Source organism: Neofelis nebulosa, chromosome 3 (genome assembly GCF_028018385.1).
Source record: "Neofelis nebulosa isolate mNeoNeb1 chromosome 3, mNeoNeb1.pri, whole genome shotgun sequence".
Taxonomy (NCBI): Eukaryota; Metazoa; Chordata; class Mammalia; order Carnivora; family Felidae; genus Neofelis; species Neofelis nebulosa.
Window position 1 is genome coordinate 24,631,839 of NC_080784.1, and position 26,935 is coordinate 24,658,773.

General features: G+C 36.7%; 1 protein-coding gene and 1 long non-coding RNA gene across 5 annotated transcripts in view; one reads left to right on the plus strand and one right to left on the minus strand.

Moving 5' to 3' along the window:
• Positions 1-26,935, plus strand: part of SGCZ (sarcoglycan zeta) — a 762,749-nt gene that overhangs the window by 46,145 nt on the left and 689,669 nt on the right. The gene's annotated exons all lie outside the window — the stretch shown is intronic.
• Positions 1-26,935, minus strand: part of LOC131506468 (uncharacterized) — a 74,492-nt gene that overhangs the window by 29,200 nt on the left and 18,357 nt on the right. The window contains exon 4 of one of the 2 annotated variants that reach the window (XR_009258959.1): positions 23,594-24,945. The exons of the other annotated variant lie outside the window; for it this stretch is intronic. This is a non-coding gene — a long non-coding RNA (uncharacterized LOC131506468). Of the gene's footprint in view, positions 1-23,593; positions 24,946-26,935 lie in introns of those variants that run through there. 2 annotated transcript variants of the gene reach the window in all.

Consider the following 26,935-nt stretch of genomic DNA (forward strand, 5'->3'; position numbering starts at 1 on the left):
TTTGGAACCTTTCAATCTGGATCTCATATCTTTCAGTACTGGGGAACTTAATGAAATGTTTTAATAATGACATTATTCTCTATACTTGCTTTTACTTTTCCTCTTTAGTTTCTAAATTTCTCTTTATGGAACTACTTTTATCTGAAATCTGCATCTCCTGGACTGGTTCCTTTAATTTTGTATATTTTTATGGTATTTCATGTTTCATATTGCAAATTCTGGGAAATTTTCTCAATTTTTTTTCAATTCTATTGAGTTTTCAGTTTGGTAATATATTTTTAACTTCCAATAGCTCCTTTTGTTTTTCATACCTTTCTGCAATTCTCTTTTCTTTTCTCTGTCTCAGTATTTATGACAGAATTTTTTTTATGTTTAGTTTTTCCTGCATGTTCTTTGTTGCCTCTGGAGTTTTTTTCTTCATTTTTTTTTTTTTTTTGTTCTGCTTGATATTTCCATATCAGCTTCCCTTTGGTATTAAATAATTTTATGTTGCTGTTATCTAGTTATGATTGAATAGAAGACTCAAAAATGATGCAAAGCTAAAAAAAATTGGGGGGCCTCTGTGTGGCTCAGTAGATAAAACATGTGACTCTTGATCTCTGGGTATGAATTTGTGCCCCACATTGGGCATAGTGATTACTTAAAAAGTAATATAAAACTGAAATTGCATGAGTTGGATATGTTGATTTTGAGCTTTTATGAATATAATCTTGGTGAGCTTTTTATTAGGGAAATGTAGTCTCTCTTGTTTTTGCATTCTTCTTTCCTGGAACGGTAGATTTTCCAAAGAAGAGTGTTAATGTCTTTTTTCTAAAGGATAACATATGGCCAGCACTGTTCTATACACAAAACAGGAGAGCCACACTGAAGATTTTAGGATTTTGCATTCCTTAAGCATACGTCCTTTATTTTTCATGTTTCAATAGGATATCTCAGGTCCTTCAGTCCAGAGACCCTCTATTGTACCTTCTCCGAAGAGAAATCTCCAAACTACTGCAAAGGTGAATTAGAGTTTAGCCAGTAGGTTGGAGGGGTGCAGGTGTTTAGTAATCTAAGTGCCTCTCCAGTAGCTTTCACCCTTGTCAGTCATCCAGCATCCACTTTAAAACCAAGTTCCCAAGGTTCCTGGAGCTGCCAATTCCCAGATGTTTTGAGGTATCCTCCATCTAAATCCAGTTATTCCTCAGCTGTCCTCACTGCCAGTTAAGGAACCAACTTTCTCAGATATACTGTCTACCTGCTTTCAGGTATCCAAAAATTTAATGCTCTATCTCCTCCCCTGCTATCCCATGTTTGTGTTTTGTGTATTTTTGAAATAGTGTATTTGATGTAGTTTGTGTAGTTTTAAAAAAGAGAGCAAAAGTAGAAGTATCTGGTCAACCATCTTAATCCAGAAATTTCTGGATTACATTTTAATAAATTAGCATTGGTAACTGTGAAAATTGGATCATAAGGAGATAAGAATGGAAGCAGGATATTAGTTGCAGTGTTATTTTAGCAGTCAGTGCTAGAGAGGATAATGCCTTGGACAAGGTGGTAGCAGTGAAGGTAGAGGAAAGTGAATAATTTCAAGCACATTTTGGAGGTATCATCCAGACTTCTTGGCAAATGTTGGGAGTGAGATAAAGAGATTCTGAGAGTTTTTAATTTTAATGAACTGTGTGAGTATTATTTTTCTAAATGGTGGAGAACACAGTAAGAACATGGTGAGGGTACAGGTCAAAAGTCCTGTTTTGGATATAATTTCTATTATGATGTTTGTTGGAGATTCAGTAGTGATGCAAAATGAATATTACAGTCAAGAGTTGAAGACCAAGAGGTCAGAACTGGAAATACACATTTGATTGTTATGAACATGACAAAGGTTTTATTGAAAGCTGTGAAGCTTCCTGAAATCACCTATGGAACGTATAAAAGATCTAGGAGCAACATCTTAGACCTCCGAACCTTATAAGTAAGGAAGGAGATGAAAAGCAAGCGAAGGGAATGAAAACATGATCAGTGAGAGGAAAAAACAAAACAAACCAAACCAAAACAGGAAGCCAAAGGTGTAAGTGCTTGAAGGAGGGGATGTCAATTCTGTTGAAAGATGCTGACAGGCTAAGTAAAGTGAAGCCACTAAGTGATTACTAGATTTTGCGGCTTGGAAGTTATTGTCACCCTTGATCAGCTTAATAGGATAGAAGCTTACTGGAAAGGGTTGAGTATGGAATTGGTGATTATAAGAAGAGACAATGCAGACATGTCTTTTTTATAAAAGGGAACTGGAAAAAGAGTTGACAGCAAGAGCAACGTGTGAAATTAAATGGTGGATTTTTTTGAAGATGTTGATTAGTATCTGTATAGAGATACAAAAATCAACTGATAATATTTAAGAAAATATATCCATATACATCAAAAATGTAACATTAAATACTAGATGAAATATGTTGGTTATATTTTTCTCTGCATAGTTGGCTTTTTAATGACAATAGATGAAGAGGTAGAATCTATGAACTCCTGGATTAATATAAAGTTTCCTTTCTATTATTGGCAACGTGTTTTATTACACTCCTGAGCACCTGCTCGACTGCCTTATTCTTTTTTTTTTTCAAATGGATTACATCATTATTTGCATCCTATCATTTCACTTCTATTTTGCAAAATAATGAGCTTGAAGCTGCACTTTGCATTTTAACAGTGTGGCTAGAATTGATTTTGGTAACCCTTCTACATCATTGTAATGCATAGCAGATCACGGGTTTATTATTGCCTAATTTTTAAAATAGAAAGTCCTGAAGACATCTAATTTGCTCGTGGTTCAGGACTGTTCATTGGAACCTATTGCTTTTGCTTCACTGGGGATTATTGAAGGTTGGATCGAAACTACAAAGTAGTATGCACATAATAGTCTTCCAGCTTGCTCTGAGCTGCAAAGGTTGCTGCTTACATGCAGGATTATTTAAACGTAGAATATTCGCCTTGAGCCATAAGATTGGTTATATTGTAAAGTCAAAGCATGGGATGGGATGGCAGGGTGGGTGATGGTTTGGCAAACTGCACACATGTTAGGTAACAATGGTTTCCAACAGGGGCACCTGGTTGGCTCAGTCGGTTGAGCGTCCGACTTCGGCTCAGGTCACGATCTCACGGCTCGTGGGTTTGAGTCCCGTGTCGGGCTCTGTTCTGACAGCTAGAGCCTGGATCCTGCTTCATATTGTCTGTCTCCTTCTCTCTCTGCCCATCCTGTACTCATGCTCTGCCCTCCCACCAAAAAAAAATTAATAAGTGATAATTTTTTTTAAATGGTTTCAAACCGTTAACTACAGGGAGATAGGAATTTCAGGTTGTCAAAAGTAGGGTGACATCTTACCTATGGACCAATTTTTTACAGAAAATGGCTCATAGCTGGTCACCTGCCTCCCAGAGCAATTCCAGGGCAGTGCTTACATCATTGTGAGGTGAGTGGGGTGTCCCCGTGTAGGCATTACACACCTGACACGTATGATGGTCATTGTGTGAAGTGTTTGATCACAGATTCCTTAACTCAGAAGAGAAGTAGTCTCTGACAAACTCAAATAAGAATTTAAAGAACGTGGTGTTAGAATTAAAAGATGTGACAAGAATAGAGATTTGTTCCAATTAAAGAATTGACATGTGTGCTTTATTATTTTTTAAGTTTATTTTTGTTTATTTTGAGAGAGAGAGAGAGCAGGAGAGGGGCAGAGAGAGACAGATACAGAATCCCAGGCAGGCTGTGTCAGCAGAGAGCTCGACGTAGGGATCGTGGATCACGAACCAGGACCTGAGCCCAAATCGAGCTGATGCTTAACCGATTGAGCTACCCATGCGCCCCTTATATGCCCTTTATGGAAAGTGCAGAGTATTAGAAAGAAACACATATCCATGATCCTACCACTCAGAAAATGGTTTTTGTTATAGCAATAATGAGGATCATACTGTAGTTGACACTATATACTTCTTTTCAGCTACAATAAAGTCATTTTCCAGTGTTACTATACTTACTACTTTATCAAATGGAATATATTTTGATTTTAGCCATTTTCATATTAGTGGACATTGTGTTAGTTTTCTCGCTTTGAATTCTAAATAACTCTGCAAATACTCTTTGAAGACAAGGATATTTCCCCTAGAAATTAGAATACTGGATCAATACTATGAACATTTTTAATATTTCTGAAACATATTGCTGAATTATATACCAACAGTGATATACACTGTACATTTTTGTCAGTCTGATGTGGAATGCTATTTCATCCAAACTTCACTAGCAGTCAGGAATATTGCTTCTATTATTGTTAATTATATAGTGAAGAATGGTTTATTTGTGTTTATGAATTTGCATGTATTTGATTGGAAGTAGGTTGAATACTTCTTAGTACAATTACTTATTGCTCTTGGGTATATATACCATATAAAAGCCTTAAGGACAGAGTCTGTGAAATCACGTTGAAAGGATTGGCCTTCAGAAAGTATATATTACATATTGCCTATTTTTAATGGACAAACATTTGCATTCAAGGCTCAGAAAATTGCTTTGATTATGTAAGTAAATTAGTACTCTTCTTTTCCAAGGTTTTTCATTATGGGTGCAGCATAAGTATTTATTCGATTCCCTTTTATTATAGTTTACATGTAATTTACATTGATTTACATTTACTTGATGTATGTTTATTGAATATGAAGCATTTGATAAAATGTGAGATAAACCAGAAATGTTCTTTTTCTTCATGGATGTACATTTTATTGAGGAAGAGAAACATTAATGGTGTCTGTATATGTAGAAATGTACTTTACCTGTGATAAGTTGTAAGAAGAGGTTTATGAGCAGACCCGTTTGAGAGGTTTACTCTAAAAATAATTGGGTGAGGGGTACCTGGGTGGCTCGGTTGGTTAAGTGGCCAGTTTCAGCTCAGGTCGTGATCTCGCGGTCCGTGAGTTCGAGCCCCACGTCAGGCTCTGTGCTGACAGCTCAGAACCTGGAGCCTGCTTCCGATTCTGTGTCTCCCTTTCTCTGCTCCTCCTCCACTTGCACTCTGTCTCTCTCTCAAAAATAAATAAACATTAACAAAATAATAATTGGATGAACTAACCTAGTGAGGGAGATAAAAGGAGAGATGTGTAAGATGAGAGCTGGAGACAGAAGTTAACTGGTGAAGAGAGAGGATATGAGTGTTTGAGGAAGTACAGGCTGCACTGCACTGATCCTGTCAGAGAGGAGCGTGGGACACCCAGGGAACAGAGAGACGAGCAGAGGAACAGGGAGGAGAAAGAACGAAGAAGCTAGATTAAGAAGGGTCTTGTAAGTTACAGGTGATAGAATTTTGAAATAGACACATTTGGAAATCATATAAAAATAATACAATTGATTTTCGTCATTCGTGAATCCTGTGTTTGTGAATTAGCCTGCTCGCTAAAACTTGTGACTTCAGAATCAATAAATACTTGGTGCACTTTTCCTGTCCTTTGCAGACAAGTGCACATGCAGAGCAGGGAAATTGCTGAACTGCCCACAGACACATTTCCAGCTGAGGTTGAACCATGTGATCCTGTATCTTGTCATTTCAGCTCTCATATTCTCAAGTGTAGTTTTCATGATTTATTAAGTGCCACATCATTTGCATTTCTTGGGCTTTTTCGGTTGATTTCTCAGTTTCCAATGACCCCCAAGTGTAGTACTAAGTACTGCCTGTATTTTAAAGCACGGAGGTTGCAATGTGTCTTTCAGAGAACATGTTTGTTAGATAAGCTTTGTTCAGGCATGAGTTATAGTATTGTTAGCTATGAGTTCAGTGTTGATCAACAATAGGTATTAAATAAGGTATCCTTAAACAGAAAGACACATAAAACAAAATTAAGTATTGGGGTGCCTGGGTAGCCCAGTCCGTTAAGCATCTGGCTCTTGGTTTCGGCTCAGATCATGATCTCAAGGTTCATGAGTTTGAGCCCTGTGTCAGGCTTTGTGCTGACAGTGTGGGGTCTGCTTGGGATTCTCTCTGTGCCCTTCCCTGGCTCACACTCATGCTCTCTTTCTGTCAAAATAAACAAACATTAAAAAAAAAAAGCCAACAAAGTTAAGTGTTGATTGCTTGGTGAAAATGTGATGGGAGGATCACAAGAACCTAACTCTTTATTTCTTCCTTGGAGCAGTGATTCAGTATTTACTAATTCAGGATTTATGGCACCTTTATAGAATATAACTATTGCTTTTAATGGAATATTACTCAGCCATCAAAAAGAATGAAATCTTGCCATTTGCAACAATATGGATGGAGCTAGAGAGTATAATGCTTAGTGAAATAAATCAGAGAAAGACAAATACCATATAATTTTACTTGTGGAATTTGAAAACAAAAAAAATGAGCAAAGGGAAAAAAAATAGAGAGGCAAACCAAGATATAGACTCTAAACTATAGAGAAGAAACTGATGGTTACCAGAGAGGAGATGAGTGAGGGGACGGGTGAAATGGGGGATGGGTTATTAAGGAAGGCACTTGTGATGGGCACTTGGTGTGGGATGGATGTGTTGAATCACTATACTGTAAACCTGAAATAATATTACACTGTATGCTAACTGGAATTTAAATAAAAACTTTAGAGGCTATATTTATTAAAAATAATAAAAATAGTTAACATTTATTGTCCTTATACATGTATTAATGCTTTAACCCTCCCACCAACATATCAGGTTGGTATCATTATTATACCCCATGTGTTTTTTTTTTTTTAATTATTTAATTTATTTTTGAGAGAGAGAGACAGTGCCAATGAGGGAGGGGCTGAGAAAGAGGGACACACAATCTGAAGCAGGCTCTAGGCTCTGAGCTGTCAGCGCAGAGCCCAATGTGGGTCTCAAACTCCTGAACTGGGAGATCTTGACCTGAGCCCAAGTAAGATGCTTAACCGACTGAACTACCCAGGCACCCCTATTTCCCATGTTTTAAGTGAAGAAACTTAGGAATTAAGATGTTAGGACAGATACTGTCCGAGATCAACAACAGTAACAGCAGCAGAAGCAGGAATTGCAACAACAAAATTCCACGCTTAACACAGTACCTTCTCTCTCTCTTTTTTTTTTTTAATGTCTTTTGATTTGTACACACTGCTGTGAGGTTGAATAAGGGACATATTCTTCCACCCAGTTGAGTAGAGAGGAAACCAAAGCACAGGGAGTGTAATTGCCCAAGGTCCTACTGCCAGCATATCCCCTGCGGTGCTCCTTTCATTCAGTCACCCCTTCCTGGAACAGAGATAGGACTTGTATAGAGCACAGCCCCATGTTACTGCTCTGTGTGTTTTACCCTGCAGACCAGAGAGTGACCTTAACGGTGGGAATGCTTTCTCTGTCCCCAGGGAGAAGAAAAAGCATGAGGAAGTTTTGACTAAAATATCCAATATGTAGGCAAGAGCTATTAAGAAAGTGCTTTCTGTCACTGAAAATGATTTCCCTTTTGGTAAGCATGATGCCTTTGTGTCCAGAATCTATCAATATTTCTTGAATAAAAAGTGAAGAGCTTGACTGGAACAACAACTTGTGTAAAAGTAGGTTCCTCCGACATACTGAATATCTTTTTAATAAATGGTTATTAAGAATTTCCCAAATAGGCCTCGACTGTAGTTATCTTTAATGTTGAGATAGTTGACTACATTTTCCCATTATATGGAATATATTCTTATTTAAAAGGACCTTAAATTAAAACTCAAGTACTACTCTTTCTGTACAAGACTGATTCTAATTAAATAATTATCTTGCGGATTATAAAATTAGCATTTTTGAGTTGATGCAAAAATGATAGTAAATAATCCCAGGATACAAATTCAGTTGTTTTCTAAATACAATCTCTTATTTTCTCAATTTAATATCTACTGAGAGTTTCTTTTCTGTGAAGTGACAAAATGACGATCTTAGTTTATTTATGGTTCATCATTTTCTCCAGGATCATGTGTAAATTCTGGACGTTTATAAAGCTCCAAGTTATTATATTTTTAGAATGCACCTGAATCTCCGTGTCCTATACTCATGCTGATATCCCCCAGAAGTTCTTGGTTTCTTCAGGTTTGTTATATTACCCTTGCAGATGACAGACTTGTGAGCCGTAGCTTTCTTTCAGCTCTTGGGCACAAGATGATCTTTCTGCTGTTTCCGTGTCACATTGCTCCAAGAAAAATTATGTGGACTGTCATAATCTATTTACATATATATCCATGCATTCTATTTACATGCCGTTCTCAGTCACAGAAATTCATGCTACTGCTCCCCAGTCACACGGGGCTACAGGGAACTTGGTTAGGAAGGTTGGAATATGTAGATACACCATCCAGACATACTCCCTAGGGAACTTCCAGTCTCCCATCTGCTCTAATTCCCCAAATCTACCAGAGATTCAGGCATTTCTATTTTCTACCCCCATCCCTTTCTCCCTTCACCTCCCCCTCCATCCATGGTGTGAGGGAGATTCCTTTGTTTGTTTGATTAAAATCCTTTTGAATCTATGCATCTCTTACACCCTTTTGAACTCTCACTCTCCTGAAACATGGAATCGTTAGTTCCTTTTCTGGATTGGAATGTCTTGTTCTAATTTAAGATGTGTTAATATTCCCTGAGTTCCTTTAGATAATTGTAATTCAAAAAACACCGTGCTAAAATTCCACAGCATATTCCCTGTGTATGCTTGCTTACTTATTTATTTATGTATTTATTGTGCCACAGTTCTTTCCTGAGGCAGAGAATGGTCTAAGAAGGCTTAAGATAGATAGCATGATGGTTTGTATGGAAACAGAAAATAGCACCCGAATCATTGGTTAATATTTGAAAACTGCTGGGCCTCATAGTATCATTTTCACGTAGATTGCATCATGGAACATAAAATTAAACCTGATGAAATATGGTCATTTTCTGAAGTTACGTGAACATTTACATACAAAATGATTATGTCACTTTCCAAGAAAGTTATTGTTAATCAACTAGAATGCTGTACATGTGTACAGTTGTTTTGGTCAAACAGTTCTTTTTTTTTTTTTTTTTTTTTTTTTAATCTTTATTAATTTGAGAGAGAGAGAAGGAGAGACAGACAGTGCAAGCGGGGGAGGAACAGGAGAGAGGAAGACACAGAATCCAAAATAGGCTCCAGGCTCTGAGCTGTCAGCACAGAGCCTGATACAGGTCTGGAACTCACGAACAAGGAATTCATGACCTGAGCCGAAGTCAGATGCTCAACTGGCTGAACCACCCAGGCGGCCAGTGGTCAAACAGTTCTGTTTTGAATGATATATTTTCAAATCTGAAACATCTTTTATGGATATTTCTTTACTCAAATATTTTTGGACTTCTTTCACAAAATGTACTAATTATTTAGAGGAAAATTTAAGATAAATATGTCTGCCAATATGATAACTATGGTTTGAAAATGCCCCTTTGTATTCAAAATGTTTAACATATTACAAACAATTCTAACTAAAGAGCATTGTCTGATAAAAGCTATCAGAGGTAAAGTTGAGAGAAACATTTAACTGATATTTCTATGGACCCAGGGTTAGGTACTATTAAATAAAGAAGAATTGAGAACTTAAAGTAGCAATCCCATTTATTTTTTATACTACTAAATTATCTGATAATTTCAGAAATTAGAAAAATAAACTCTTAGAAGTGTAGAAGTGTATCTATAAACAGAAATTTCATTTCCACATGAAGTATCTGCAAATTATGTCACTTTTTTTGGAGATGATTTTTTTAAATGGGAACTGGATTCTGGGAATAGAAAAAGGACATAAAACAAGTAACACAGCAGGAATAGAAATTTTTGCAATCAGCCTTGGGAGAAAGGAAGACACTCCAAGAAAGTCAAAATGAATACAAGTACCACAGTCTCATGCCTTTTTGGGAAGTGAACTGAAATGTACCAAAAAAGTAGCAACTCAGAATCTCTGCAAATCTGTTCATTTGGGATGGGATAAGTAAGTGGAAGTCTAAAGAAATATCAAATAGGTTTGCGAATAGATTAAATAAAAACCTCACAAATGAGGATACCACATAGTGAAGAAACCTGTATTAGCCTCTTTTTTTTTCAAGTTTTTATTTAAATTCCAGTTAGTTGGAGCACCTGGGTTGCTCAGCTAGTTAAGTGTGAGACTCTTCATTTTGTCTCTGGTCATGGTCTCATGTTTCATGAGTTTGAGCCCCCCATCGGGTCCATGCTGATAGTATGGAGACTGCTTGGGATTCTTTCTCTCCCTCTCTCTTGGCCCTCCCTTGCTTGCTATCTGTCTGTCTCAAAATGAATAAATAAACTTAAAAAAATTTAAAAATAAATTCCTGTTAACATACAGTGTAATATTAGTATCACATGTAGAATTTACATACATCACTTACATACATCACATTCATCACTTACATACAACACCCAGTGCTTATCACAAGTGCCCTCCTTAATACCTGTCATATATTTAACCCATCCCTATAAAACCATCCACTCCATCAACCCTCAGTTTGCTGTCTATAGGTAAGAGTCTCTTTTATGGTTTACCTCCCTCTCTTTGCTTTTTCTTCCATTCCCTATGTTCATCTGTTTTGTTTCTTAAATTCCACATGAGTGAAATCATGGTATTTGTCTTTCTCTGACTTATTTCACTTAGCATAATACCTAGCATAATACACTCTAGCTCCACCTACATCATTGCAAACACACACATACACACACACACACACACACACACACACACACATATATACATACATACCACATCTCCTTTATCCATTCATCAGTCGTTGGACATTTGGGCTCTTTCTGTAATTTGGCTATTGTTGTATTATAAGTGCTCTTATAAACATTGGGGTGCATGTGCCCCTTTGAATCAATATTTTTGTATCCTTTGGGTAAATACCTAGTAGTGCAATTGATGGTTCACAGGGTAGTTCTATTTTTAATGTTTTGAGGAACCTCATACTGTCTTCCAGAGTGGCTGCACGAGTTTGCATTCCCACCAACAGTGGAAGAGATTTCCCTTTTTCCGCATCCTCACCAACACCTGTTGTTTCCTGTGTTGTTAATTTTAGCCATTCTGATAAGTGAGAGGTGATATTGCATTGTAGTTGTGTTCTTTATTTCCCTGATAATGAGTGGTGTTGAGTGCTTAGCCATCTGATGTCTTCTTTGGAAAAATGTCTATTTATGTGTTGGTCCAAATTATTAACTGGATTATTTGTTTTCTGGGTGTTGAGTTTGATAAGTTTTTGTAGATTTTGGATACTAACCTTTTATCAGATATGTCATTTGTAAATGTCTTCTTCCATTCTGTCACTTGCCTTTTACTATTTGTCATAGTTTCCTTTGCTGTGCAGAAGCTTTTTATCTTGATGAAGTCCCAATAGTTTATTTTTGCCTCAGGAGATGTATCTAGTAAGAAGTTGCTGATGTCAAAAAGGTTACTGCCTGTGTTCTCCTCTAGGATTTTGGTGGTTTCCTGTCTTACATTTAGTTTTTTGGCCTTTTTATTAAAGGTCCAGATGCTGGGGGTCAGGAGATAGGAACCTGCAGCAAAGCAGTATCTATTGATAAGTATCTCGTTGAAATATTATGGAAGTTTCAAGAGCAACCATTGACACCTGGGCATTTTCAAAAATGACTGATTTAACTTCCATACCATGTAATTTAAATTTTGTTATCTATTTTTTGAGAGAGAGAGGGTGTGTGTGCGTGTGTAATTAAAAAATACTTAAAGCTAGAGATTTTAGACTTTCCTTGCAACCTGGGGCTCCCATCTGTGCTTTACATTTAAATTTCAAATTCTTCAGCTAGGCCTTCAAAACAAGCTCTCATACTCTCATAATTGAAAATAGAGAACTGTGTGGTATTATCTAATCAGTTGATCTTTGCACTGCATGATAAGTTTGTGCTTTCTATGCATCCTTATATATATTTAATATTGACTATATTATTAAAATTAATTAAAAATATATATACTACCTAGCTTAGCTAAAAAGTTCATGGGAAAATACTAAATAGGAATCTATAACAATGCTAATCATTATATTCAAATATTTAATTCAGACTGTAATAAAGATACATGATAATAAAGTTAAGTATATTATTTTAAATAATATAATTGAATTTAGTAAGTTTGTGGAAATGAGAGATCAGATATCTTAGAAGAGATTGCTCATCATTAATTTTAGGAGTGAAAAAAAAGCATTCCACTGATATATAAATGTGCTGTGTTACCTTTATATGTTATAGCCACAACTCTTACCTCCTATCCATGTCCTGACTCTTCTTGTTTAAGCTATTGTCTATCAAGGATGGAAAAACAGTAAATACACAATTCCAAACTGTTTCTATTTTTAATGTTAAATTAAAATATAAAATAAATGAAAATAACTTTGTGAACTCACAGATGATTTCTAATCAATACAATTGTGTATACATTGTGCCCACATTTATATTTATATATGCTTTATCCTGCTAAGGAAACCTATATATATGTGTAAAGGTAACCTAAGGCACATTAACACTTTCATGAGTTTACTTGAGTAAAATACTGATTCGAATTGGTAAGTAACCAAACTGGAAGAAGTTATGGACACTCCACCAACAGGAACTAGGGGAAGAGTTTTTAGAGAAGAGAACACAAGCAAAGCAATGAAGTTATTTGGCTATACCCTGAACACTTGTCTTATTGGAGAAAACTCAGTTGGCTGATTGTAATGAGTCATTCTTTTTTTTTTTTAAATTTTTTTTTCCAACGTTTTTAATTTATTTTTGGGACAGAGAGAGACAGAGCATGAACGGGGGAGGGGCAGAGAGAGAGGGAGACACAGAATCGGAAACAGGCTCCAGGCTCTGAGCCATCAGCCCAGAGCCCGACGCGGGGCTCGAACTCACGGACCGCGAGATCGTGACCTGGCTGAAGTCGGACGCTTAACCGACTGCGCCACCCAGGCGCCCCTGTAATGAGTCATTCTTAAGTGTCATTTTCTTGGATTCTAGCATATGAACTCTGACTTAGGCTTTGGTTTCTTTATGTAGGCTATCAAGGCATTAGGGCAACTTCAGTCTAATGGCTCAGTCTTATTTGATTTACTTTAACATATCCCATTATTGGTGTAAAACATAATCTAGCATTCCTAGTTCAGGAATGTTCAACATGATAATAAGTTTTCATATGTGAGAAGCATTGCAGTGAACAGCCTGATGCCTGCATCTTAACTTTTTTCCAATACTTGTCCAAAAATGTTTTTTAGGTAAATTTCCAGTTGTAGAAATATTGTACCAATGAATGTATACTTGTGGACTTTACAAATATGTTTCCAGAAAGCAGTCAAGTCAAAATAAAGCACTGGCACTATCATTTTATTCACTTGCTGCCAAAATTATATGCAACAATTCCAATTTTCTGTTGTTGTAAGCTGGCGGTTTTTATTTTTGTAGCTGAGTATTGTTTCACGTCTTTACTGACCATATATATTTCCTTTTGTAAATTACCTACTTACGTCTTTGCCTATTTTTTTAAAGTATTTCTATTTTTCTCATTTATATGTAATAGATATTTAAAAAATAACAGTATTAACCCATTTTATAATAAGTATTATATCCACTGCTTCTCAATTTGCCATTTATATCTCTGTTTCCTTTGTTCATGTGTTTTGTGGTGTGCGAGGCACTGGCATGTGTTTCTTTGCTCTGTATAAGTTTTTGATGTTCATGTAGATACATCTTTCCTTGCCTTTTTTCAATTTTTGATGTCCTGATAAAATAGTGTTCCACATTTAAGGTTTGTAAAAGTTATATTTCATGTTTCTATAATACTGGCGTTTTATTATTTCATATGTTGACATAATCCATCATAAAATTACTATTAAATATTATGAAACATTTATAGATTTTTTTTTCAAATGGAGAACTGTTTTTTTCCTGATTTAAAAACAGCCTTATAATTAATCCAAAAATAACTAAAGGCTTTACCTAGTATAATCACAATGCAACATTACATTCAAGGAAATGTGGAAGTAAATCCATTCTTCTCTTGATTTGAATGTTCCACTTGAAACCCTGAGCACCACTTCTTGAGCACCCCTCGTCGCTTTCTCCTCTCACTGTACACATTTCGTCCATCCTCCCAGCTGTGTCATCTTCACATGCTTGGCACGAGTTAAATAGTGATTTGCTAAGAATTAGCTATTTGTATACATAATCTATGTTATTGCCTATAAAAACTGCATTGCCTTTGCAGTAATAGAACACATTGTAAAATAATGACATAAAACAACCACATAATCCATTAATTTCCCCCTAATTACTAGTAGACTAGATTAGTTCCTTTTTTATTGTATCGTTGACACACAATGTTCCTCGTTGACTCGGCAAGTCTATACATGATGCTGTGTTCACCGCAAGTACAGCTATCATCTGTCACCACACAACGCTTTGACAGTACCATGAACTGTATCCCCTATGCTCTACCTTTCCTCTCCTTGACTCACTTGTTCCATTACCAGATGCCTATACTTCCCACAACCCTGAGTCCATCTTTCCCATTCCTCCACCTCCTCCTCTTTGGCACTGTGAGTTCTCTATATTTATGGGTCTGTTTCTGCTTTTTTGCATATTCATTTTTTTTAGATTCCACATATAACTGAAATCATATAGTATTTGACTTTCTCTATCTGATTCATTTCACTTGGCATAATACCTTCTAGGTACATCCATGTTTTTACAAATGCCAAGATTTCCTTTTTAATGACTGGGTAATATTCCAGTGTGTATATGTGTGTGTGTGTGTGTGTGTGTGTGTGTGTGTGTGTGTGTGTACACTTGGGCTGCTTCCGTATCTTGGGTATTGTAAACAGTGCTGCAATAAACATGTGGTACATAGTCTTTATAGTATTTTAGATTACTATAATGTAACTTCATAAAGCATATTCTTAATCTTGATTTTTTTCTAGGCACAGGAAAAGTCTACCTAATTCAGTTAATATTCTGATAAAATGATATATACTTATTCAGGGATAAATGAATGGTAAAATAGGTTTTACCTAAAATCATAATTTATTCTATTAATGTTTTTGAGAAGAGAGGGTGTGTGTTTTTTTCTTGTTAAATTTATCATATATATTTAGACTGTGTTTGCAATATATTTATAAGAATATATTTAAAAGATTTTAACAAAAAAATTTGTTTTTATTTATTTTAGAGAGAGAGTATGAGCAGGGGAGGGGCAGAGAGAGAGGGAGACAGAATCTGAAGCAAGCTCCAGGCTCTGAGCTGTCAGCACAGAACCCGACACGGGGCTCGAACTCACAGAGCATGAGACCATGACCTGAGCTGAAGTCGGATGCTTAGCTTACTGAGCCACCCAGGCGCCCCTTTATTTAAAAACTTTTAAAGGGAGATGCCACTCTGAGTAAAACAATAAAAGTAATGTCTTAGAAGTGTTTATTATATATTTCCTTTTTATTAGTTGGTTTTGTATACTTTTAAAAACTTCTATATCTTGATAATCCTTTATATTTGTGAAAGTTTTCTAGATTAAATCCCTCTGTCTTTCTAAAGAAATGATTTTAAGTCAGGTTTTATGCTTCTAAAGGAATATTAAATGCGTTTTATTATTCTCACTTACCTAAAACTTTTGTTGGATTAAATCTCAAAATAGCTTTTCTAGTTATCTATTCAGGGACTGGCATGAGTTATATATGACTCCAGATCTGTTTCACTCAAATCTAAAACTACTTTTTAGGTGTGACAAAAATCCTGACGAAGATGACAGATTTTTTTTTTTTTACATACTTGAGATCAAATTAATTCATTAAATGCATACATGTAGAATTTATAAGCGATCATTATTTTAGGATCCCCACCTGTAAAAACTAATAAGAATGATCCTTCAAATACTCCAATTTATTACAACCTAAATTTGAAAATAAGCTCCAATGTTTCCTTTATGATCTGTGTTCTGCATTTTTGTCACTATATAGCAAATGACTTCTGAATAAAATTTGAGAAACTGAATAAAATAGAAATTAAAAAAAGAAAAACCTCTAAGATTGCCAGTTACTTCCAAGTGACTGAGAACTTTATTATCCTAGAAAGCCAAAAAAGTCTAAACCCGGAACTGAAATTTAGTCATTTACCCGAGGAAATGTATTAGCATATATCATATAGCTTTTAACCCCCAAAGGAAATTAGCAGGGACTTACTGTTGTCAGTATCAGAGGAAAATACTAACATAGCACTCTATTATAGACATATTTAAATTTTACATTTCATTGTTTTTATTTTCAAAAATACTTGAAGGCCAAGTCTTTTTGGTTTTGATTTTGATTTTCTTGTACTACTACTTTCTGTCATTTCTAAATTTACTGTTATCTGTGACTACATGTAATTAGAATGAATATTTAAGATATTAATCTGTTGCCTGCATTATAAACATTTAAATAGCAAATTTAAAAAAAAACACTAAGATTTCTACTCCTCTTATTTCTGGACTGTTATGGTTAGTTTGATGTGTCACCTTGAGTGGGCTAAGGGATGCCCAGAGAGCCAGTACACCATAATTTCTAGATGTGTTCATCAATGTTTCTGGAAGAGGTTAACATTTGCAGAAGTACACTGGGTAAAGAAGATATGCTGTCACCAGTGTAGGTGGGGGGTCATCCATTCTGTTGAGAACCTGCATCAGAAAGGCAGAGGGAGGGCTACTTTATTCTCTCATCTTAAGCTAGGACTTTAATTCCCTCCTGCCCTTGGACATCAGAGCTACTGGTTCTCTGCTTTTTGGACTCCAGCATTTACACTAGCAGTATCCCGCTCTGCCCCTCAAGTTTTCAGGACTTCATCCTCAGGCTGAATTAGCCAGCGGTTTTCCTGGTTCTCTAGCTTATAGAAGGCATATCATGGCATATCTGAGACCCCATATTTGTTTGAGCCAATTTTCACAATAAACCTTTTCTTATATATTTACCTTATGGAGGACCTATTGGTTCTCTTCTGGAGAATCCTGAAAAGATACCATTTGGCTATTGAATCATAGGAACAATTTGATCACTAGCATAGACTATGGGAATACCTGCAATGCGCTTGTCCGAGAAATGCATCTATTAAGTCCATAATAAACACTAACAAATACAGGGTAAGATTTATAGGTAGTCTCTTGGTAGTGAAAGATTTCATGCTGTTTGTTTCTGTTCATTGTTAGCGCATCTGGTAATAATTTCTTTCTATAACTATCTCAGTAATTCATTCAAAAACCCTTATCTTTTCTCAGCCTGGGTCACAATTGAATTCTTTATTCATGTTTATAGCAGATTGTCAGTGTTGGAATGAGTCTTGTTTAGGTGGTTCCAGATGGTTAATTCCTTTACTTCTGCAAAATGTTGTGACAATTCTGTGAGATGTATTTTTTCAGAGTTTGAGTTCTGAAGTGTGAAGGAAAGAGAAGGTAGACCTTAGAGAGATACTAGATCAAAAGCAAACATATAAACACACAAACAAAAACACCAAGTAAAGAAGTTTCCAGAGACTCACATTATGATTCAGCACATTCACAGTGAGGAGTGGAGGCAGGAATTTGCATTTTCCACACATATATAGAATCCATCTTCCTGAAATCTGGCTTTCTTCATTAAAATGGCAATTTTTTTTTATTCCAGTAATTCCAGAATATTACTTTGAACTAAGGACATGCTCAGTAAGTATTAGTGTAGATTATAGATCATAGAGTTTTGATTTGATAGGATCCTCAGCAAACATCGAAGCCAATTTCTTTACTTTATTAGTAAGGCAATTGGACCCAGATGGGTAAAATTGCCTCCTGAAGAAATCAGTGTCAGAGCCACCATGTTAAGGTATGTTATTTAAGTCAGCTGCTTGTCAGATATATATCACTAGTCACTATATGTGTTAATACTACTAAAAAGGAATGAATAAGAATAATCCAAACAATTATTAATAATGCATAGTTCTCAGAAAAGAAATTTAAGAGAATTAAAAATAAAATGATATTTTAAAGGAAAAGGGACTCCTGTTTGTGTTTCAGGCTTTTTTGGAGTATAACTTCCTAAAATGATGGGCAATGACTCCAATGAGTTGTCTTCCTAATTACATAGTCGCATAATGGTAACACTGTCAAAGGGTTGGTTTCATCCTTTAGGCATATGTACTAATTTTGTTCCATAATAAATATCTATGGAATGATTAAGAAATTTTTCTGGTTTGAACCCCTGGCTTCAGGGGTCCCTGGGTGGCTCAGATGGTTGAGAATCTGACTCTTGATTTCAGTTCAGGTCACAATCCTGGGGTTGAAGGATCGAGTCCCATGTTGGGCTCCATGAGTGTGGAACCTGCTTGAGATTCTCTCTCTCTGCCCCCCCCTTACTCTTTCTCTCTCTCCCCTCTCTGTCCCTCTGCCCCTCACTCATGCTTGCTCACTCTCAAATAATTTTTTAAAAAAATCACTCATTACTCGTGTAGTTTTAGTTTCAAGATAATCTGTTTCCGTCTCTGCCCCTTTGACAACAGAACATCTGCTTACTCATTCCCTAACTTTGAGAAACTGCTCTCTTTTCTGGGTGGTTTTCCTTCCAATTATGTTTTAGAATTCTTTAGTAGAAAAGTAAAATTCAGTGAATATAAATTTCTAACAAAAATGCTGCTAATTTCAATAATAAAGCAGAAAGAAATATTTAAGACAGTGAAGTTCAAGTTACACATATTAAAACAAAATTAATCCTGTTCTATATGCAGTATGTTTTTTTAAAAAAAGGATAAATTGCCTTTACTTGAGTTTCTATGACGAACAGCTTTCTCCTGGGAAGCCTTACCTTTTACTCTGCCTATTTCTAGAGGCCGTTAAAAAATGTTTAAAGAAGACAGCTTAGATGATACAAAAGAAGTCTATTTAACACTTCCTGAAGTGGAAAGTTTCACTGCAGAGAACTGCAAAATGGGTCTGAAGATAAGCATTTTTAGGATAAAGCATAAAGAATAAGGAAGAGAACAATATAAGATATTTGATTAATTAAGGCTACACAGTCCACCTCATTTGGGGTAAGAAGGTCAGAGTTGGCTTGGTGTTTGGGCATTGACCGACTGGATATATTGTTTCTGGTCACACAGATCATTTACAAGGACACAAAGTTTAGCTTCGTGTAGCTGAGGCAGGTGTGCTTTATCTTGGGACTTGAACTTTATTTCAACAGTCCACCTATTTGATCATCCTTTTGACCATTCAAACAATTTGATCAAAATATAGGTCTTGGTGTGCCTATCAGTTATCATTGCGTCTTTGGGACTCAGTGTATTGTTCATAAGAGATGATGTCAGACTCCTTTTCTTGGAGCTGGAACTCCTATTCTTAGAGTTTGTCTGTTCCCTTTTGTTATTATAGTCAGAGAGAGATGATCTGTTCAGCTGGTCAGTGGTTGCCTACATGCATTTGAAATTTTTGAGATGATGCAGCATATTAGGGAAATAATAATAATTATTAGCAGCAAAACAATGCCCATGGTTTGGAGCATGCTTTTGAGTCAGGGTTCCCAAGACCCAAACGTACTAGAATCAAATAGATCAAGAAATGATCCCAAAGAGGGGCAGACAGGCTTACCTTGATTTGTTGTGCTTTGCTTCATTGCACTTTGCTTTACCACACTTTGCAGATGTTACATTTTTTACAAATTGAAGGTTGTGGCAAACCTGTGTCAGGCAAATCTGTTGGTGCCATTTTTTTCAATAGCATTTTCTTACTTTTTTGTCTCTTTGTCACTTTTTGGTTATTCTCACAATATTTCAAACTTTGTCATTATTATTAAATTTGTTATGGTGACCTTTGATGGGTGATCTTTGCTGTTACTATTGTAATTACTCTGGGGAGCCACAGACTGTGCCCATGTAAGATGGCAAACTTAATTGATGAAAGTGTGGGTTCTGAGTGCTCCACCAAGTGGTGGTTCCTGTCTTCAGGCCTCCCTATTCCCTGAAATATAGCAGTATTGAAATTAGGCCAATTAATAACCCTACAGCGGCCTCGAAGTATTCAGATGAAAGGAAGAGTCATATATCTATCTCACTTAAAATGGAAAGTTAAAAAAGATGAGGCTTATTAAGAAGACATGGGAAAGCTGAGATATGCCAAAAGCTGGGCCTCCTGTGTCAAATAGCTAAGTTTTGAAAGCAAAGGAAAAGTTGTCTTTTCCTTCATCAATTTTTAAGTTTTTACTTAAATTTCAGTTAACATACAGCGTAATAGTAGTTTCAGATGTACACCATGGTGACTCAATGCTTCCATACGACACCTGGTCCTCATCATCTACTTCTGTCATCCCTCTACCCCCTTCCCTCTGGTCACCATCTGTTTTCTATATAGTTAAAGTCTTGGTTTCTTGGTTTGCCTCTCTCTCTTTTTTCCCCTTTGCTCATTTGTTTTGATTCCTAAATCATACATATCAGTGAAATCATACAGTATTTGTTTTTCTCTGACTGACTTATTTCACTTAGCATGATAGTCTCTAGTTCCATCCATGTCCTTGCAAATGGCAAAATTTCATTCCTCTTTATGGTAGGGTGATATTCCATTGTGTGTGTGTGTTTGCATATATCACATTTTCTTTATCCATTTGTCAATTTATGACCACTTGTGTGGATTCCATAATTTGGCTATTGTAAATGTTGCTGTAAACATTGAGGTGCATATATTCCTTTGAGCCCCTGTGCTACTTTATTCTTGAGCCCCAACCTGACAGTTGAGCTGCCTGCATCTGCAAGACCTGCCAACCTGTGTGCCCCAGGCGGGCAGGAAGTTCTCAGAACGCCAAAACAAGACAAACAAGAAGGCAGTAGTTGTCCCCGAGAGAGAAAGGGTTGACAACCAACGGGCACCTCAAAACCAAATTAACAAGAATCCGAATTTTGAAAGGAAGGGACACTGAGAAATTTTACCTTCCTCTCTTGACCAAATACTCCAGAGAGCTGGGAGAGCTGACGGTGATAATTCTCAGCGTTTGCTGGCTCCTGCCAATTTTCCTAGGATCCCATCGGCAGGGGCCTGAGTGAGTAGAGTTTAAATAGTGAATATAGCTCCGATATCCACCAGAGGTTGGCCATTGATTTTAATTTTGGTTTCTCTTTGGCTCTTGAAGGAAATATCTGGTAGTAGTTTACCAGAGAATCCCTTAAAATCCCATCAACTCTGATAGGGGCCTGTATGAAGCAGGTTCCAGGCTCTGAGCTGTCAGCACAGAGCCCGATGCGGGGCTCAAACCCACAGACCACGAGATCATGACCTCAGCCGAAGTCAGATGCTCAACCGACTAAGCCACCCAGGCGCCCCCCCCCCCCCCAAAAGGTGTTTAAAGAAGACACTTTAGGTGAGACAGAAAAACTTGAATACTTCATGAAGTAGACAGTCTTCTAATGGAGCACTGAAAAATTGGGTGGGAGGCATCAAGCCTTTATAGGATAAGGAATAAAGAACAAACAGAGCAAAAGGGAATATTCCTGACTGGCTTAGGCCACACAGTCAACCTTGTTTGAGGAGAGAAAGCCCAGAGTTGTCTCGGTGTTTGTGGATTGGCTGACTGGATATACTGTGTTTCTGGTCATGAAAGCATTTGTAAGGACATGAAAGTTACCTACGTTTGCATTTGCTGATGTGGCACCCTGGCAGTTGTGGCACCATCTTGAGTCTAGAAGGTTCTGTCAACAAGGTAAATCTCATTATTCTGCCCATCCCTTCACTACCATCCTCTTCCCAGAGGAGGAGCAGGATCTTCTTTTTCTCATCAGAAAGAGTGTCTGTCTTTTGTGTTAAGAATCTAATAAACATTAGAAAAAGTTAAAAGTAGGTGCTTAAATGATGGGCCATATTAAATTCTCACAACTCCATATGTTTCTATCCTAGGGAAAACTAAGGTATTATATTTTTCCATGTTCATTTTTTATGTTTTTTAACAGCCAACCTCTAGCGGCTAATATTTTATGGAAGTTGGAAAGGAAGTCTGACTCAGAGTAATGGTTTTTCTTCCTGCTGTGTCACTCAGAAACTCCCAGTGGGTCTTCAGTTCACTGAATTCAGTTGATCATAATCCCTGGATGAGGAAACACTCTAACTTTTGTTCCATGCATGGATTTTTAAAATTAAATTCAATTATTAATTTAATGATCATTTATGAAAACACTAGCAATTAGACCATTGCTAATAATTTATATGTGCTTACTGACTCCTACTACTTAATCCCATTTCCTTTGTTCACACAAAGTAAATGATGTCATTGATTTTTCATTGCTTTTAAAACAGTTTTATAGAATGTACATTTAGCAATATTTGTTTAGTTTTAGTGGATTTGAATTTTTTAAAAATTACCATAATTTAGTTTTCCTTAGGTATTTATTTATGCTTATCAAGTACCTTTAAAGTGTATTTATTTATTCTGAGAGAGAGAGAGAGCAAGCAAGTGAGTGTGGGGGTGGGGCAGAGAGAGAGGGGGAGAGAGAGAATCCCAAGTATTCTCTCTGTTGTCAGTGTGGCACTTGACACGGGCTCAATCTCAGGAACTATGAGATCATGACCTGAGCTGAAATGAAGAGTTGGACACTTAGCCAACTGAGCCACCCAGGCACCCCTCAAGTAACTTTAACATTTCGTAGATTAAAACAAAATCTTTTTTAATTTTTTTTTTAACGTTTTATTTATTTTTGAGACAGGGAGAGACAGAGAGACAGAGCATGAACAGGGGAGGGTCAGAGAGAGGGAGACACAGAATCTGAAACAGGCTCCAGGTTCTGAGCTGTCAGCACAGAGCCCGACGCAGGGCTCGAACTCACAGACTGCGAGATCATGACCTGAGCCGAAGTCAGCCACTTAACTGACTGAGCCGCCCAGGCGCCCCGAAATCTTTTATCTCCTGATTTCTGGTAGAAATCCAGGGTCAGGAATTTGAAACCAGCTCAGTTGGAAGGCTGGGGTCAAGGTCTCATGAATTTAGAGTTGGATTTCAGCTGGATTGTAATCTTCTGAAGTCTTGATTTAGGATTGGATGATCCACTTCCAGAGTGACTTAGTCACATGTTTAATAAGTTGGTGCTGGCTAACTGAGTCCTGTCCATGTAGGCCTCTAAATGGAGAGGCTTAAGTGCTCTCACAACATGGCAGATGATTTCTTATACAGCAAGCTATCTAAGAGACCCAAGCAAAGGTTGTAATGTCTTTAATGTCCTCACCATGAAGTCATGTATCATCACTTCGCCCATAGTCTGTTGGTCATATAGGTGACTGATTCAGTATGTGAGGGGATTACTCAAAGGCAGGGAGTACCAGGAAGCAAGGATCATGGGGACCATCCCAGAAACTGGATATTATAATTTCTCTTGAATATTGTCATTTATTGGGGGGGGGGGGGGAAACTAGACTCATCCTGTAAGTTTCCTTTACTCTCACACTACTATATCTACACTACTGTGTGTGTTCTCCACACATCAAGCAGTTCTGCAACACCAGCTGAATGTCTTACAATTTAACTCAGTTCTCATACTGTCTACCCGGAGATGGTGCCACATGTCACACGTTAACGGCTCAGTCCCCACTCCCACCCTCCCCTCCAAACCCCTGCTTCAGATGCCGATTCCAAGTCTAGGTTATCTGTGCTTCTGACCAATTGACTGTAAATAAAAAATTCTACAACCTCACCCTCAAGTTTGATTAATTTGCTAGAATAGCTCACAGAAGTCAGGAAAATAAATTTACTGGGTTGCCAGATCATTATAAAATGATATAACTCAGGAACAACTAGACGGCAGAGATGCATGGGTCAGAACATGTTGGGAGGAATGTAGAGCATCCATTTCCTGTCTGAGTCTGCCACTCTCCTAACACTTCCATCTCTTCACCAACCTAGACTGTCTCAGAATCCCGTACTTGTGGGATGTTGATGGGGACCTCATCACGTGGGCATGATCAGTAATTAACTCAATCTCCAGGCTTTTTCCCACTTGGTGTAGAGAGGGGTGGAGTTGAAAGTCCCAAGCTTTAAACGTGGCTTGGTGTCTCTGGTGGCCAGCCCCCATTCCGAAGCTCTCCAGAAGCCTAAGAAGAGCTGTCTCATTAGGATAAGGGGTAGTCCTGTCACTCAGCAAATTCCAAGAGATTTAGGAGCTCTGAGGTAAGAACCAGAGTCAAAGACCAAAAGACGCTCTTAGTGCTCTTATCATTTAGGAGATTGCAAATTTTAGGAGCTCTGTGCCAGGAACTGGGAGCAGAGACGAGTACATATATTTTCTGGTATTTCACATGGCATTTGAGTTGTATTAGTTTTGTTGTTGTTGACAGTATTGGTATGGACAATCTTCTACATGTTTCCGTATATATGCGTATAAAGATTTCTCTTGGATCTATGCCTAGAAATGTGATTACTGGATCATGGAGTGTTTGATTCTTTAACTTTATAAGATAATGTGTTTTCAAACATAGTTATACAACTTTATACTCCCAACTTTCTACGGAATACTGCAAATCCATATATCCTCTTTAGTACTTGGTATTGTTGGTGTATTTTTTTTTTTTTCCTTTCCGCTCGTCTAATTTGTGTAGATGACACCTCATAGTGGTCTTGATCTGCACTTCTCTGATTGCTAATGAGAAGATGAAACCGATCTTCCAATGTGTATTTGCCATGTTTCCTCTTTTTTGAAATACAGGTTAATGTCCTATACCCATTTTTTGATTTAGATTCTTGATTTAGTATTGATTGGCAGCTGTGTTCTATATATTCTTTTGTTTGCATATTCTTTTAGTCTTTTGTTATTTACATATATTAATGACAATTATAATTTCTTCTCCTGGTTTGTATTCCAGCTTTTCTGCTTATTTAAGGTATCTTTTGATGAACAGAAATTAATGCAGTAATTTCCAAGCTTTTGAGGACCACACATTTCTTTGAACGTCCAAGGAAAATGGTGGCTTGTCCTTCCAGGAAAAAAAAACAAAAAACAACTCATTCACAAATTTATGCATACAATTTTAAGGAGTTCCTGGACTCAGATTTATTCAGGCCCTGAACAAATAGCATCCTTCCTTGAGAAATCTTGCTTGAGAATCTAGACATCTTCTCAACTTCCACTCTATATTCCTGACTTTCATAAGAGCCCATACCATCTAATATGATTTATCAAGATTTATAAGTAATGTTATTGTTCTTTCTAAAAATTTTTATTTTGAAATAATTTCAAACATGAGAAGTTACAAGTAAAAAATTTCTTTAGGTCCTTTATCTCTCCCACTCTCTCTCCTCTCTCTCTCTCTGTCATATACACATACACTTTTTTTTCCCTGAACCACTTGAGAGTAATTTTCAGTTATCATGCCTTCAAAATAACTCAGTATATATTTTCTGTGAATATGGATATGCGTATCTGAAGTACCACTTTGCAATTATTAAAAGGCTAAGGAAGCATTTCAGAATATATGATTAAAGATACATAAAGACTAAATTCAGTACACTAACTTTGATTAGGTCTTCAGCTAGAAGGGAAAACATTAAAAATATTAAGGAAAAGAATTTTAATATTCTTAAATTAAGCTGTGGTAATTTGTTAAATTGTTTGCATTAATCATTTAAAATCAGAGTACTTTTTTTTTCTCCCTGAACTGTGTAGAAAATGACACATTCTTTGTTATCCCTGGTTATCTTATAAAAATTAAATCTACATCCTTGATATTATCAGTTTATTGTATCTCTAATTATAAGGTTACTATATATTGTGGCTTCTAAAATAATTTAGGTCCTCTTTCTTAGAATACTGTTTTAACTCATGTTTTAAGTAATGAAAGTTTTAGTGAAATGCTCTACATTTTCTTTTAAGATGGATTAATTCTAGATAAACTTCCATATATTTCAAATGCTAAACCCTTAGGCATTTGCTTAAATAGTCCCAGTGACATCATTTGATATAGTGTGTGTTCACTACAGAGAGTCGTCACACTTGGGACTCCTGGCTCCCTCCTCAGGGAGCTACTACATGTTGGACTGCATCTGGCTGTCTCCCAAAGCACTTGGGTACCATTTAGTAAGGTGAAAAATGGTATTTCACTCCTCTTTCTTTTCTCCAGGGTACACATCAGTGATTGTTATCAACTCTTCTGAGGTTAATCTTGTGGTTACTCTACAACTTGATAATTTATTTCTGTGTTTTAGCAAGATGAAGAGTTTACTAATTTTTACTTTTTAGATATTTTCTTTTAAAAATAAAGTAAAAAGCATAAAATAGGCTTTAGTCTATCACATTAAAAATTCTGTACAATAAGAATTCCCAGTTCACTTTCTTTCTCCTCCACTGCCGCCATTTATCAACTTTTAAATGCTCCCATTTTTCTTCCAGATGCATTCTTTAATGGTATCATTGTATACACGTGATAATGTTTCTATTTTTCCACGATGGATTTATTTAACTTGGGATAGCCCATATCAAAGAGAGTCCATGTTCCTCTTTCTCTCAGTGTCTTATCCTATCTTTTTCACATGTGTAAATTATACTTGCCCTTATTTCTTCTACATCACAATGAAGGTAATCTGTGCTCACCTGCATTCTTTGATCTTTACATCTGCTAATTTTTACTTCCATTAGTACTTAGTAACAACTTCTGATTGTCTATTTGAAAATCTGTCTTCTCCCATGTCTTTCAAAAATGACTTAAGGGGCGCCTGGGTGGCTCGTCGGTTAAGCGTCCGACTTCAGCTCAGGTCATGATCTCACGGTCCGTGAGTTCGAGCCCCGCATCAGGCTCTGTGCTGACAGCTCAGAGCCTGGAGCCTGTTTCAGATTCTGTGTCTCCCTCTCTCTGTGCTCCTCCCCTGTTCATGCTCTGTCTCTCTCTGTCTCAAAAATAAATAAACGTTAAAAAAAAAATTAAAAAAAAATGACTTAAAATTTTGTTCACCCTAAGTTTTGCGTATAAT